The sequence below is a fragment of the Thermobia domestica genome, chromosome 4 (genome assembly GCF_964235325.1).
Source record: "Thermobia domestica chromosome 4, izTheDome1.hap1.1, whole genome shotgun sequence".
NCBI lineage: Eukaryota > Metazoa > Arthropoda > Insecta > Zygentoma > Lepismatidae > Thermobia > Thermobia domestica.
The window spans coordinates 64,509,331-64,525,426 of NC_137457.1; positions in this window are offsets into that span (position 1 = coordinate 64,509,331).

Here is a 16,096-nt window from a genome sequence, read left to right on the forward strand (position 1 = left end):
AGCAACAATGGGGGAGTACTTTGGGCGTGGTCGGCAAAAGGTAGCTGAAAGAGTGGATGATTGTTGTGCAAGCGCTGTGTGATATATTTAGTGCGTAGTATTTCTAAATGATATGAGATGTGCGGAGATGTAAGTCTATCGTTGATATCTTGAGTGGGACTAGGTAAATTGATACGAAAAGTGATTCGAGGATAATTTCTCATAGTATGAGGTCGAAGCAGATATCTAAGCTGTAAATTCGTACGTGAGAATAGGACGGAGAAAAGCTTTGTGTGTGTGAAGAATTGTATGAGTATGGAGTCCCCAGGTAGTTCTAGCAAGACTTTTTAGAAGATTGAGGCGAGAGTACTCCTTTTTTTGTGATATGTCTCAGATGTGCTCTCCAGGTTAGATGATGATCGAAGATTACTGCTAGATATTTGAAACTGCGAATAGGTTTTAAAGGTTCATCATGTACAGTGAGTTTGAAGAGTGTTGGGTTGTGGTGTAAACGGGGTGGTGTGGTGTGGTGTGTGTGCGGAGCAAGAAATACAATAGGTTGAGTTTTTGCTGGGTTTATTTTCAGTCTCCAGTGGGAGCATCTATCAACAAAGTTATTCATAGCATCCCGGAGAGCCAAATTGAGCTGATGAATTGTTTTTCCAGTAGCAAAAAGTGCATTATCTCATCCTGAAAGAGCATACTGAAGGAGCTTAACCGAATCTGGAATTGCTGGGAAGAGAGAAACGAATAGGATATATAGAAAGGGCGACAAAGCTGATCCTTGGGGAAAAACTAGTGTTGATACAGACGTAAGCCAGTCGACAGCTAATAAAATTAAACATGAATCCAAGATAAGCAATAGGCAGGAGGAGCTGTTTGAGTTTATAGATGAGAGTGTTATGCAAGAGCTTGTCGAATGCCTTCTCGAGATCAAACAGGACCAAGCAGGATGAATCACCTGTATTAAAGTGATTAGGTATTGAATTTGAGAGGCGAAGCAATTGGTCATTAATACTAAAAGAAGGTCTGTTACCTCCTTGCTTGAATGGAATGACGTAATGATGTGCCAAGTATGAATGAAGACGTTCGCCAATGATCCGTTCCATTATTTACTGAAGGTCGATGTTAGTTGAGTAGGACGGCATGAGCTAACAGAAGCAACAGGTTTATGTGGTTTGAAAAATAGAAGAGTTTTCGAAGTTTTGGAGTCAGCAGGTAAAAAGCCAGTGCGAAGAATAAAGATATAGGACTACGTACCGACTTTCTTTAAAGTGTCTATATGTAATAGAATCCATGCCAGGGGCTGTGTTACGTCTCTGAGCTACAACTGAATTTATGTCAGATATAGAGAATGGTGCAGCAAGAGGATTGTTATCGGGCAGAGAGTAAGTTGTCGGAATCTTTTCCGGTATTGAGTAGGGTGTGAAAGTGAGCCTAGATTGTTACAAGCTTTGACCCAGCATCGCAAGGTAGCTGTAAGGTAGTTGTCCACCGTTCGTTGCAACTGCACGTAATGATGAAGAGAGTCAAGGATATCAGTGGCAACATAATCTCTATAAAGCTGTCTGAGGAGGTAAAGAGGGTCGAAAAGTCGAAACTGCTGACTTAGGGATATATTTATCTGTTTTGTTATGCATAGCATTGACCGGAGAATCCAGTGTTTCAGAAAGTTCAGATTCTGCAGTTGGTGGAGGTAAATGATGAATATGATCCTGAAGATACGATCTGTAAGCAGTCCAATTTGCTTTATCGTAACGATATATAGTACGGCAAGGAGAAGGCTTAGAATTGGTAGTAACACGAGTCTGAGTGTCTATTTTGATTTGACCATGATCGCTACCAATGAGATCAAGAACGTTAACACGGCTAAGATGTGATATGCTGCTCGAAACAATAACTATATCTGGGGTAGTTTGACTCCTGGGACGAGTCGGTTTTGGAAGTGGCAGAGTCTCTCCAGTAGTATGACTGGCGATGTAATATGGAAATCGTCCGGTTGCGTATGTGTCCGGCTATTTAAATTCACATCTGCCATAATTATGTAAGTGCGGAAGGTATCGGAGATATACTGAAAGATGCGAAGCGGAATATTATGCCAAGGACGGATGTATATGGTTGCTACAGTCACATACAGTTCCTGATAGTACAATGATGTGATAAGGTATTCAGGAAGATTGTGCAGAGCTGGAGAACTACTACGAAATGGGATAGAGGGTAAAACACAACTAGCTACTATCCCGTTTTCTCGCATAGCAGGTAAAGCGCTACATTGACGTAACAGTTGAAGCGAGGTACGTGCATGACAACCGGTGTGTGAGATATGTCTCATTAAGGATAAAGGCGTGGACGTGTCCTTCGAGTAAAAGTGCTTCGAAGAGCAGCTTATACTGTAGTAAAGAACGGATGTCTAATAACAAGAAAGAGAGTGTAATAATGCAGCAAATAATAATATGGATGGCTAGAGGATAGCTGTAAACCTCGATTTCGAGTTAATTTGAGTGATAATAGACATTATTGGTGGAATATGTTGGGTAGATATTGGCGCGTAAAATTGCTTTAGACGCGGTTTGAATTTCTTGGGCTACGAGATCTCGAAGGAATGGATGGATATTTTGTAGCGAGAAACTAAGGAAGGTGAGAAGCTGATGTTCAATTACAAGTTGTTGTAAGCCTGTATTGGCGGGTGGTAGGATTTGTTCCGGTATGCGTAATTGTGACATAGTCTTTCGTTTAGTTGTTTCGGGAGCTGCTTTGGATCGGCATTTGTAACTGTATGTCGGGTAAGAATGAGTGGGAGTGGGATGCTGGTGATTGTAAATTTCTACAGCTTCTTGTGGGATGGGCTGAAACCATAACCAAATTTGAACGGATTTGTACATTGGGAAGTAGAGTCTTGCCCATAAACCTGACACCGTTCACAGCGAAGGGATAAAGGAGCGGATGTGTGTGATGGCTCGAACGATGGCGCTGTTTATAGATATAGACGCCATGGGTGAGTAACTCATCGATAGTCCATTGAGAGCTTGTGAGAACCCGCAACATGTGGGTCAACCCATGACCGTTTTTCATTCGGACACATTTTATGATATTCTGCCCTTCCAGTTTGAGTTCTTCAAAGACCTCCTCGTCACTATAACTCGGATCCACCCCTCGTATAACAACAGACAATGTTAGTGGTTTCCTCGGTGGTAGTGGCTGTTTAGAGCGTTGGTCGCTAAGCTATATCATGGTTGATTTGGAGCCACAAATCTCAAAACTGCACTAGTTCCTTGTCGTACGGAGAAGCTCCTGGTCAGGCGTCTTAATAATACTGCCATTCCTTGTCTTGACAATTTGAGTTATGTTTACCCGAGGCATGTATTTTCTGATCTGTACTTTGCTTTGGATTTGAAAATTGAGGATCAAAATTCCGAAGCAAGAAAGAATGGATGGATGTCCATCAGGAGGAGGCCGGTTTGGAAATTGACTGTCGTCCTGAATTTCAATGATCATGGATGTCTCACAGCTGGCATCGCTTAGCTTATGCTGACGTTTAGCGGGTCACAGTTTAGTGGATACAACAGGAGAACGTTGAAGAGCTGACGAGCCCTGACTGGTAGAAATCCTTTCCACAGAATGACACCGTCATCTAATCAGTTCCCCGGAGGAGGTTCCGGTGTAATAGGCGGCAGTAGCCAGAATGTTGCCCAATGAAAGGTTGGGACGTCATAAGTCCCCTTCAAAGTGGTGATGCAGCATATAAAGATGAAAAATGAAAATTAATGAATGATGAAGCTAAGCTCCTAAAAATATGTACACTAATGTTACGATAACGCAGGCTCCACTCGGGTGAAACCCTGAATATCTCCCACTCTCTCACCCGTTGCTGAGACTTACCGTACTTGAGTCCATAAATACGTAATAATCACAGCCTGGACAAGGCACTGAGAACAATGCCTCCAATGGAAAAGCTGGAAACCAGCGAAGTGTGATGTATGAAAAATGGAAAAATATATAATATAATTAACATGAAGTCTATTAATTACAATAACGGTTGTATTTTTTAAAACGAGGAGAGAATGAACGAGTTGTAAATGGTTGTAAAAAAGTTTGAAATTTATTTATTTCCAATTTATTTGTGTCCAGATCTCTGTTTTAAATTACCCCTAAAATGGAATTACATAGAAGAAATAAGCCTGTGAATGTGTTACCATCTATTAAACAACATAGGAAACTACTCTTATCTAAATCTTAGATTAGAGTCTAAAGATTAGATGTCTTTGTGACACCATTTATCGTCGTCATAAGGAACTCAAATTTACACATTATACATTTCTCATTAAAAGGAAAAAATAAGAGGTGCAGTCTCAGATATATACAATTGGAGAAATAAGGACCACCTTAGTGATGCAACCATATTGAACACCTAGTCTCGAAATGAGTATAGGGAATGAAAACAATCTTAATTATTAAAAATCTGACCTTAATCACGGACATTTTCCAAGCAGCTGATAGAAAACACAAAAAGTTATAATTAGTTATTTTATCCAACCTACCGCTGCACTACGTTGTTTTTTTTTTTTAAAAAAAAAGTTGTCTATTTTGATCGGTTGTCAGAAACATACAGTGTGATGACCTAATCGCGGATGGACGCCATTCTACTTTAGAGAATAATTACGTGTCATCTTCCTCCTAGGGGCACCAAGGGTTGAATGATGCGTGCCATGGGTGACGCTCCCTAATCATATATTGGTAAGAATATACTCAACACACAAGGATATGATTAAGTCAGATACCAAACCATCCGAATTACTAACTCGTAAAATAATCCAAAAATCTAGGTTCCGCACGTCCGGCCCCAGCCATGTATGGACTAAATGTTTTATGTCGTGACACTCATATCGACATTGTATTAAAGCTTGTGAAAAATCCTCCACACGGAAGACTATACTTTTGTATTTCCACTACAGCCTATAGGTTGAACTAATACAGAGACAAATCACTGGTTGTCTTGCAATATGAACTGGAAAACGTTTCAGTCATCGATTGAAACTGTTATGCGTCTCACTTAAGAACGATGAAAATTATAGTACAATGAAAAATATAGTACGAAGTTTTGAATTATGAACATATTATGTATGGAAATGACTTGGAATTAATTATATTTAAAATTATATTGAAGTCTTGGCTTCACAAAGAAATAATTTAACTCATTTGTTAGTTATGCACAACGCCTGTAGTCTCGCGTGTAAGTTCAAAGTTTCAAACTCAAATGTTAAAATTTCAAAATTAAGCCAGAGGATTGTTGAATTCTTTCTACTCATGCAGGTATTATTACTTCACGTAATTATAAGGACTGATATAAACCATCCATTGCCAGGACTCGTTTTTGTTTTTCGGAAGTACCCCTCCGAAGCCAAACACACTTCGACTGTAGGGTCGACTGTAAACTCTGTTGATCACAATACAATTTCTTTAGAAACAAAGTTTCATTTCAGTTCACGGAAGTTATAAATCATGACTCCAAAGTATTGCGAAGTCCGTCATTCCGTCTAGGAAGAATGAAGCCACCGGCGTTCGAACTTGGTACAAATGGTAACAAACATCCTCTTTCTTTATTACATAAGATGAACCTATACTGCATCCACTGCATCTAAAAACCATGTATCCTCTTCCTTTTAGAGGACTCATTAAAGTTCACACACAGCGACTCATTATCAGAAAGAGAAACACATAAGTTTATTAAGCAACCACCAATACAGATTGAGCCCTTTAAGTTTTCAACTGCTTAGAGAATTATGAGGTCTTTCCTCCAGTCGAGCTTATCATTATTCGAAATAATTGGTGTAAAACCACACAATGAACATTGCACTAAATAGTTCAATTACTCTTGACATAAAGGTGTATTCACAACACTAATCACTGCTCATGATTACTACGAGTCCTTATTTCAACTCCTGCCATATTCTCAGATGATGTTTAGAAATAGTAACAATTCCGTAATTTATCTTTTTTAATTGCCACAAAATCATAGGACACACACAAACACGAAAGTATCACGATTCACTGGAGAAATTGGAATTCAAATCAAAATTCACTGGGAAACCTGGTCATGATAATTAGTACAAATAGAACCATTTCACCGTTAATAACTATAATAAAAATAGTAATACCTAAACGCTTTTAGATGCCTTCCCCTCCGTTGATACAATAAAACATTCATGAAACGATCTAATGACAACCTGGATAAATCAACTGTCTCCACTTAATCGAGCTATTTAATTGAACCCACTTCAGAGAATTGAACCCAGCTTCCGCTAGGAAATCTGAAAATATAACAACAGAGAACAATGATATTGATAAGAACATTGAGGTCTAATATTGATAGATTTTCAATACATAATACAATATCTATGCTAACAAATGCAAAAGATGCACTCTGCGCCAGAACAATTTGCTCCCAGGATTTTGTAAATACCGCCCAGGATCGGTAGAGCATAAACTATAGGTTTTGAGCTGGGTTGCGTATAAATAAAGTCGAGATTTTACAAAAGAAACAGATTGTGGTGCCGATTTTTTTTTAGATAAGTGAGAAGGGAACTGCAAGTGTGATAGGTTAATCTACCAATACACACTCAATGCGTCTTGATGTTTTTCCAAGATGGATCTTTACTTCAGTCAAGGTCCGCCCATTCAGCTCCTTGGTTTCCTGAATGGCAGAGTGGTTGGAACTTAAGAGGCTGCGGAGTGCAAGCAGGAAAGCCAATATTTTATCAATGGTTGACTCAATCGTTTATCAATGTCACTTTTTGCAAAAAAAAAAAACGCATTGTTTTATTAACTGTACATCACAGCTATGACAGCCCCAGAACTAGCGCAAATCACTACTCTTGGTAAATTTAAAATCCTTGCTCCCGTAGTCACATCTGGACTCCCCTTAAATCCAATACCGACTACTCATTTCAAGACTCTCCAAAGAGTTTTGTTCAACGTTCGTTCCCTTTTAATATCCTAGACCATGGACAATTTCTTGTTACGTTGAAAATTGCATACTACGTAGATTAACCACGTTGAGGTTATGATAGGAATGCGGACAGTTAAACAATCTGTTGTTTTTTATTATTACTTGTTAAACAAATTACTTGTGCAAGTTAGAAATGACAGCCAGCAAGAAAACTTTCTAGTAGGAAAAGTAAATGAACTTAGAGAAAAGGGATTTGAAATATGACTCAATATTAAGCAGATGATAATGCTTATCGTTTACTTGAATTTATAAGGAAATGTTCCACAGTACAAAATAAAATGTCTCGTAGTATATCAAAATACATATATCTTCACACGTATTTTCCCTGAACTCGAAGTCCTGAATGAAAACATTTTGGAGACAAAAAATTTACTATTGGTTTTCCTATTCTTTTTCTTAAATAAACATCTTTGTATTTTCATTCTGTCTTCTTGGTAAAAGTCACAGCAGCAAATATAGTCTGGAAACAAATCATTTGGTAAGAAATGATCGGTACAACATACACTTTCACAACATTAACACAGTTGATAGCAGAACAGTCAAGGCCAAACAACGTAAAAAAACAACATCCATGTTGTAAACACAGCATCACGAAGCACAAAATGTATGTCTGCGAATCACTGGTACATTGTCCTTACACATAACATATATGAATGATCATTAAATACAAGTAGATCATAGGTGTAGGGTAGACAGGTTTATTATAATAAAATCACAAAAATTAGGAAATACCGTCACTGACTGCCTAAAATATGTAAGAAAGGAGAAACTAATTGGATAAAATAATGAAATAAATAAAAATTAACGAGAAATGAGGGAACAATTACAAATGCAAAGATAACTGTAATTCCAATACAAATTTGATTCTAGAATCAAAAATAATTATTATGTGGTAGAAGACAAATTAATGTACTTACCCTTGAAAGAACAGATAAGACAACACAAAAGAATGTTGATCCGGATCTAGGAAAAAACTGCGGAGAATCTAGTTCCGCAATGGCCGAAGTATTTGGAGTAAACTTGTAAGACAAGATTTCCAGTTTTGATATTTTTATAGTTTTCCTGGTTTTTCAATAAATTTTAATTACTATTATTTCTAAATTGTTTTGATAGATTTCGAATTTAAATAATATTTGAGATCATAAACCAGAAATTAAATTTGATTGGTTTAAATTGGACGAATAATTTGCAGACTACATAATCGAAATCTCTAACGGTAATCGACTTGTTATTTGATTACTGTGTATATGTATTATTCAAACGTTTTAGTGCATATACAGCACCCTCATATCGTTTTCAATAAAATTGTTGTTTATGAAAAATTGAAACATTGTGTTTTGATTGTTTGATGTGTTTATGAATGAAGTGTTTACCTTGTTTTATATGTTTGATGTAAAATATTGGACCGATTGTCTGCTACTTGCATCGAGGTGGATTCGTAATATGAGACAGCCCCATCAAGCCCCTCTGCCAGGTTTTATCCGAGTGAGCACAGATTGACAGTCTGAGTTATTAATTGGATTGTTAATTTTCTTGTCTTTTTATTTTTTTAACTCTTAATTTGGGTTCGGATGGAGGAGGCTAGGCGGAAGTGGGCGTTACAATAGTCAAAAAACTAGACCGCGCCTAAACTTAAGAATGTTTATAGGTAGTCAGCGTAAGATAAATAGAAAGAGAAAAAGATAGTAATTGTTGTTTTGTAGTTGATTAGACATTCCCTCTAACATTAGCATTCCACTTCAATATTTGAGTGAAAGAAATCTGGAATATGATCAGAATTCTAATAGCATTGAAATTCTGACTTCATATTTGTTAAAATTTGCCTTTTTAAATTGTTAGTTAGTCAATTCCTCCAGCATTAGCATTCTACTTAAATGTTTATAGATGTGTTAGAATATAATATTCTGATTGATCTTGAAGTTTTTAATGCTTAAACTGATCTTTGTTAAAATTTGCCTTTTTAGACTGTTAGTTATTCATTTCCTCCAACATTAGTATTCTATTTAAATGATTATAGACGTATTAGAGTATAATATTATCAATGCTATTGAAGCCCTTAATGCTTAAATTGAATTTTGTTACAATTTTGCCATTTAAATTGTTGGTTATTCTTTTCCTCCCACATGAGCATTTCACATAAATGTTTATAAATGTGTTAGGGTATAATATTATGAATGTTTTTGAAGTCTTTAATGCTTATAAGAATAAATTCATGTGAATTGAGAATTATTTTTCCAAAAAGATCATAGAAAAAAAGAAAAATAGCCGCTTCGAGTAATTGCTGTTTATTTTTTCTTGAGTCTTAAATAGTTGATATTAATTATTGTTAGTATTTGATTTCAAATCTCTTCCAGAGTATTCGAGTCTATTTCTGTTTGATATTCGTTCGCAGCATTAGTAGTTAAGTGTATATGCGTATGATTAATTATAAGTATTGTTTTCATTATCTGCTTTTGTGTTGCTTCTATTATTATTGTATGATGGAGAATGTCACAAGCGAACGTGATTACATCAGCATAGATATACCCAATTCTGGATTTGTAACGATCGATGCTACTGGACAATCTCGTTTGAATTCAGTTTTTGGTTCCCTAAATATGAGTTTACTCCACCTGTGCGGGATAATACAGCTGTAAAATTTTTCCTTCACCTGTTAGAAATAATTTTGATTTATCAGTTAATAGTTCAGCTGGAACTTATGGCTTCAGTCGTTTGCCAATCCTACTAGTATGAATTTTTCGGGTAATGATCAAAGTTACTTTTTCTGAACCGCTTTTAGAAGGGAAATGGGGGTTTTTCCTACGAATTTCAATTCTTTTGGAAATAATTGTGCTCGGAATAAATACCTAGAATTGGAAAAATATTGCAGAGGAGTTTCTAATGTACTCAGTTCAACTTCAAGAGTGGTTATTGTAGAATTCTCCGTTAGCTCCGTTAGCATAGTATCTCCGTTAGCATGATGTGAGAGAACATTTACAAATTGAATCTTAGCACCAATCATTGCACACAGGTCCTTAAACATGTTACTAGTAAATATGGACCTTTATCTGTGACTATTTCCTTAAAAACGCAATTTTCAAAATTACGTTCTCATAAAGAAAACAACTTACAGAATATGCTATAATATATCCTAGTGAGACACAAATAGTATAACGGGTAGCAACATCAACAACGGCAATCAAATATTTATTCCTAAAATGTTACTTGGGGAGTACACTCTTCCTATATAAAGAAACAACCGATAGAATATAGGTACTTGGGGATACGTTTGCAATGTAACATAAGCAGAACCTGGTTTGTTTTTGGTCGTCTGACAGATTAAACATCCCTTGCATTTCTGACTTATGTATTGTTTCATATGAGGGAAGTACACTGATTTTACTGAAATGTCATACGTTTTTGAAAAAAACTCCGTGAAATGAACCAAAAGCAGAAGTATGAGCAACACTAAAAACTTTATAATGCAATGAAATGGATACAGAAACTAAAACTTTCATAGATATTTTTTGTTTTCTATACAAAATTCCATCTTTAACCGTAAAATAAAACACTTGCCTTTCGATTTTCGGATTTTTGTTTTACTTGCTTTCAAATCACTCAAAAATGTCCTTATAAAACGGATCTTTCATTTGTTTGGTTCTAAGTGAAGGTTGATCACTTAACATATTATTACACTCAATAACAGGGTAACAACACTAAGGTCTTCCTCAATCTGTTACTCATTGTAATATTGCTGGTGGAAAGAGAAAAATGTGAAGGGTCGTCGGCCTCTTCATTTGACAATCCAGAAATGTTTGTGTTAGAGTAAAATTATATTGCTCAATAAAACTAATCCACCTCGCAAATTTGACTACATTTTTAATCTTTTTGAGAGATAATGAGCTCTATCAGTCATTAAGCCACAGTCAGTAAATAAACTCCTCGAGTATGGAAACACACTTACTTTCCTTATAAATATTGGGTCTCAACTTTCACTAAAAACGTTTTCTACTTATACTAACATACAATTTTGATCCGAAACTAACATTGCAGTAAATAATGTGAATTGTTCTGAAAATTGCCAACATCAAACAAGAAGGTGTATTGGGAAAACTTCATTACACTTTTTCTTTCTTTCTAAGTACTTTCTTTCTGAGAACGTCGAGCGAGTCTTTCTCAATCTCACAAATATAATGGACTTATTACAAAATAAAGTGTAATTATATATTGAAGAAATGTGCATGAGAAATATACAATATATAAGAGTGTTGCTTTTGAAAACTACTAATGTATTACATTTTCATAGAATTACTTACAAATAGATGATTGTTTGCAATTAAGAAGAGCAAATATAAACCTGTAACAAGAAATGATATAACTAATTTTATATTAAATGTTCATTTTGAAACTGATGAACCGCACAATCTAGTTTCTGTGTTGTTATGATTGAGAGAAAAAACTTTGTACAATTTGAATAAACTAGATGTCTCTGGTAATGTAAATTGATCTACTTGACATCGTAAATATATTTGCAAAGAAATATTATGAAAGTATGTTTTTGTGAGACATGTTTGAGAAAGTGGATATGTTCAAATGATAAATGTCCCTAATATAGACGATGTTATTAAATATTTATGAGAAAAACTTAGAGTAACTGATAAATTTCTTTAATAAAAGTTTTGTCATGCGATTAGAATTTTGAAAATATATACTGAAAACATTAAAACCTAGTATTAAACTGAAGAAAAATAAATAGAAAGAACTTCAGTCTGTTAATGATCTGCATAGGTTTCAAATATGATTTTGGAGTTACGAAAGTAAAATGACCATATTTATGACATGCAAAAGTTTGAAAATTTTTATAGTGAATTTAAATAACATATATTTCTTTTGAATCAAAAGTTTGAAAGGGACTAAATATGTCATTGTGTAAAACAGTGAATACTTTTGTGACAAACAACTATAAAAATAAAGCAAAAAATAATTTATATTTTGTGTAATAAACAAAACTAAATTTGACATTCGATAAAAAAATTAAAAGAACTTTTTAAAGAAAGGCGTATTAAGTATTAATTCTTGAAAGCACATGTTCTTTATTTATTAAGTAAATATTATATTTAAAAAGTTCTGAGTATGTTACATTTATCTTCAATTTTTATATTTGAATCTATCGAATGTAAACTAGTTTCTCATGCGCATTTATTGCTTATTTCTTAGTTACGCCAAGAACCTAATATTAAAGCTGTACCTAAAATATATTTGTAAATTTATTTTTCGTTTGATGTCTGCAGCATTATATCTTCAAATTTATTAATGAGAATATTCTAATATTCGTCCCTAAGTAAATAATTGAAGATCCCGTACTACAACTTGGTGAACAGTGTCTGACGAGGATTCACTTTGAACGTACTTAAATCTCCTGTACTAGTTCTAATACAAATAGTTAACCTCTGGCATTGTACTCCGTGCTTAAATCTCAACCGTGTCAAAATTTGCAATGGACATATACTATTCGCATAGATATAATCACTATATATTTTTCGTACCTTCTTGCTGCACTAATATCAGTAATCAAATTACTGCAAACTTGCTTATTACCGATGCAAAATCATTGGACATTAAGCTACAAAACAGAAAAAAACAATTATAGTCGGTCGGTCATTATAGTCGGGGCCGCGGTGGCTCAGTGGTAGACCGTTCACATCTGGTGCTTGGAGTCCAGGTTTCAAACCAAGCTTCGACCACGTGAACTTTGTGGTGGACAAAGACCGTGCGCGTGGGTTTTCTCAGGGTTCTCCCGTTTCCTCTCACTTTCTTCATTCCACCATTTCTTTCATTACTCATAATCACCGTCTCCTTTAGCCTAGCCGGAATAACCGTGGGACGTAAAACTCGAAGATTTTCATTATAGTTATTAATATGTTTTGAGAAAGTGAAGCTCCATTATTTATTCGTTTATTTTATAGGTGAAACGAGGTTGATCAATTTTTTTCTAAGCATTGATGTATTTATAAGATCTGCAATCTATGACTTATTGCGCAAACTCCCACAGTGATGTTGAAAACAACAGGATTAAGAAATTTTTTCCTTGGATAAAGAAACGAGACATAAAAACTCTCATTAATACAAATCGTACACCTTATTTCCGTTTTCGTCAATATAAGCTCCATTATGAAAGTTTCACTAATGCTTCCCCAGTTTATTACTTCTCTTTTTTGTTAGCCTATCCTAGAATTTGCTTTTCATTCTCGGTCCCGATTGACTCTTGTGTTGTTTGTTCCTCATTGTCTTGTTGCATTATTCTTATCTTATACCCGCAACAAGCATACGGACCACTTTCTTTTATAGGTTTATATGATAATATTATTTAACACGTCTTTCTCACAGCGCCTATAAACGGTAACTAAAGTCAAAATAGCAAATATAATGAACATTAGAGAAAGGTGAAGGGACAGCTACAAAGATATTTGGTAGATTCAACTGAAATGTGTAAACAAATGCTTGAATGTGATTGGCCAAAACGTGTAAATGTAAAAAAAATATTATCTCTGATTGGACGAAACTGTCCAGAATAATAAACGAAAACTTCTTGAATTATCTATATTTTTTGTAAAATTATATATTTAATGTTCACGTATTTGAGTAATAAAATAATGTAAAATTAATTTTACTTGTTATGAATTTTGCTTATCCATGGCCTTTAACTAGTCAACGAATAATTGTCAATAACTTGCACTACTTTGTTTCAAGTCAGAGAATTTAATGTTTATATTTTTATAAGATAACTGGGTAAAAAAGTTAAAAATATGAGACATCATTTTATAGATATCACTTATTAAAAATGTTGCTTCTTTACAGCAGTTATTCTTACCATCAGTTTTACACTGAAATATTTATCTTCTGGTTACAGCTAACTTTTATCATTCCCTATAATATAAACAGTAAGAAACGACACTTAAGTTTTCTAAAAAAATTATTGTAAGCCATGATAGGACGCGAGTTCACTGTAATGAGTTGTCTTTTGATAAATAATGTAATTTGCAGAACAATAACATGGGATAACTATTAGCTTATAGGAATTTGAACCTCAAAATATATACAATTACAAATATGCTTGCTGTAATCTATGATTTCAGCAAATGATTCCTTACTTCGAGAAAAAAACCAAGGACATAATTATTTGAAAATAAAGTCATATTGTTAATATCCGCATCAGGGAAGGACGGAATTGGAAACGAGAAATGGTAAAGCACCTTACGGGAAATACATATTTCATGTACCGTATTTATCTGACGAAGTTAAGGTTTATAGATCTGCTTTCATCTCACAACAGATCACGAGCAACTTCAGGGATAGTTTCTCCCGTTTTTGCTAGACCAATGATTTAATTCCGCAAACTAATAATTGCTTTACTCAGACTGCAGCAGTTGGTCTGCAGCAGTTTTCTTTGGTCCTATATTTCGGAAACCATGTTTATTAGAACTTTCTTTGTCGTATGTTCGTCTTTCTACCTTCCGAAATTTCGGTTGGAGTGCTGAAGAATGGAATATTCAACAAAAGCAACAGCAATAATAATAATAATAATAATAATAATAATAATAATAATAATAATAATAACTCAAATAGATAATAATAACTGTAATCATAAAAAAACAATGTTTACTTCCTCAATCTATTGCATTATACTGTAGTAAAGTATTCTTTTATAAAACCTTCCTCATAGTAAATGAAATAATCCCTATCATTATATTGTATTTGTTCACCATCATTTTACATGTTTACTGTCTTCGTCAAAACATTCGTGATAATCGTAATTCAAATTAGATACCACCTTCAGTTTTGGTTCTCAGAGGGGCACTTATCTCTGGTGCGTGGGGTCCGTGGTCCGATCCCCAACTAAGAAACTTTTTGGTGGAGAATATCCTGCTTGTGAATATTCTAAGGGTACTCAAATATCCTCAAACTTTCTCGCTCAACCAATTATTTTACCATCATTTATGTGCTTCAATGTCAGTGTCCCTTAACAATACATGTATAATCGTTAAAAGGAATAAAAGGTTAATATCAAATACATTCAATTCTTTCCTTGTTCTTCACTCCCTACTCAGGATAAAACTCTTTGATTAGTGGGAAATAATTCTTTATTCCTGTCATATATAAACGTAGGGACTCGAAAAGAAATGACAGAAAATTGAGTTTTTCTGTGTTTGTAAAGTACATTGCCGGTCAACCGACATAATAGACGCTTAAAGAATCGTAATTGATTTGATATTAATTAACAAAAAATGAAATAACACATAATGAAGTTGTAAATAAGAAATGGTGCAAATCGAGAAGGAAAGAAAAAGAGAAGTCGTCATGGGAAGAACAACTTGTACACAAAACACTACAGTAAAATTGTTTCATGATAGGATATCAGATTTAATTCCGAAGGAATACAAAATACAAGTATCTATGGAGCAAGGTATATAAGTCGAACCAGTTTGTTAAAATTGCTAGTCAATGATCCCAACAACCGTGGTTGAACATGATATACTTTTATAAGTTGGTCATACTCCCAGACTCAATATCTATCTATCTATCTATCTATCTATCTATCTATCTATCTATCTATCTATCTATCTATCTATCTATCTATCTATCTATCTATCTATCTATCTATCTATCTATCTATCTATCTATCTATCTATGTATCTATCTATCTATCTATCTATCTATCTATCTATCTATCTATCTATCTACACATACATATATATTGAACTATTCTCATAGTTTCTGTGTTTGAATACCATTTACACTCGATTAGTAGTTTTTGGAATGGAGATGAACCAAGGGTTGAAAAGGAAATAATTAGCCGTTTAGTCGATCTTTTGAAATTTAAAATCTCACTCTAATTATTTTGTTAAAGAATAAAAAAAAATAATGTTTCACTTGATTTTGTTTTACTTAGGCAAAATAATGGATTATGTGTGATTTGTCTAAAATATTAGGATACACAAACGAACATATGGAACTGTAATGAACATCGAAGTGAGAAAACTTATGGCAATATCAAACGAAAACATGTCCTTAGTGTTAGAGTAGATTGATAGAATTTAAGTGGTTCTTCATATTAAATGTATCGTTAGACAT